A 1,614-nucleotide genomic window follows, 5' to 3' on the forward strand; every position below is an offset into this window, starting at 1 on the left:
TTATTATCAATTAATTATTATATTAAATAACATATAAATATATCTTAGTGTCTTAATTGTTTAGATTTTTATAATGCATTAGCTTTTTGTCGATCCACTGGTTCACATTAAAAAATATGTAGCAAAAATAGCAGATGGGCTTATTGAAAAAGCAAATTCGTTCTCAGCCAGCAGGTGTCACTTTCGGAACTGCAGAAATACAGTGGGCAGTACACAAAGCTGACTGCAGCGCTCAAGTTTATTCAATGAAATCGTAGCCTTTTGAAGTTTTATCGTCATATTAATCCATATAGCAATTCTTGTCTTTCCGTCCCCAAAGACCTCTTATAATTGAGACTTTTTGTACCATTTAAGAGTTTGCATGGCCTTAAATGTAAACAATTTAACTGAAGACGTTTTAAGGACCCGCGGAAACGCTAATAAGAACATAGTCCAGTGCAAACATTTCTGTCTTGCATTTGGCAAAAAGCTTTTGTTGACTATGAATTTTACCTTTGAAATTTGAGGCAAGTGCAACTTGGTAAAAAGATAATCTGTTTACCATATTGACTTGAAAATACTGTTTTCATGGTCAGTTTTTCATGTATTATTTGCTAATGTTAATGAATGTTTACATTAGAGTGCAGTACTACTAAGCTGAAATGAATAGGCGAGCGGCTGGAAACTATAGCGACCTCTCCTGGTTGGAGATGGTATTAACATCATAAACTGAAAGCAATCTTTACGTGACTTGCTTTTCAAATGTTTTAAAATTGATCATTCGAGTCTAATATCATCCAGCGGGCCGTACTAAAAGACACTGAGGGCCGTATACGGGCCGCAGGCCGCCAGTTGCTCATCCCTGATCTAGACCACACGTATAAAAACAGACTAAATAAACACTGTATAATACTGTTGCTGTTTTCAGGCCCTCCTCTATAGTGTCACACCCATAGAACAGAATAGGTGGGTAGAAAGGCAAATCTCATAATGCAGAAAGTCAAAACGGGCAGGGTTTTGTGGTCCAGAAGTTGTGTCTAATTGGTCAGGTACGAAGCCCAATAATTCTATTATTTTAATTATATTGGTATTACTGTTAGGGATAGGGTTATATGCAGAGGCGGACAGTAACTAAGTACATTTACTTGAGTATTGTACTTAAGTACACTTTTTGAGTATCAGTACTTTACCTGAGTATTATTTTTTCTGAAAACTTATGACTTTAACTTCACTACATTTGAAAGACAAATATTGTACTTTTCACTCCTCTACATTTCTATCAAGGTCCTCGAAGTAGAAAGTCGTTACTGTGTAGCAGCTTTGAAAATCAGTGGGTGATTTCTTTCTTCTCTAAAAACTGTCTTATTTACAGACAGTTTATCAGTAATCACTCTTGTGGGGCTACATGAAGAGATTTCCCAGCATTTTTTGAACACTGAGCAGTTGCAAATGTGATATTTATTTACAACAATTCAATAATAATAAGTTAATATTATGGTATATATTAGACACAATATTGTCTGATTTTGCTAAATTGTGTAGGTGAAAATATTACCTATAAAGCCACAGAAGAACTGTTGTGCATCTCCTAATAAAACACAAAAGGTGTTGGACTTGAAGCAGCACTGCACAGAC

Source organism: Sinocyclocheilus grahami, unplaced genomic scaffold (assembly GCF_001515645.1).
Source record: "Sinocyclocheilus grahami isolate Dianchi unplaced genomic scaffold, SAMN03320097.WGS_v1.1 scaffold285.1, whole genome shotgun sequence".
Taxonomy (NCBI): Eukaryota; Metazoa; Chordata; class Actinopteri; order Cypriniformes; family Cyprinidae; genus Sinocyclocheilus; species Sinocyclocheilus grahami.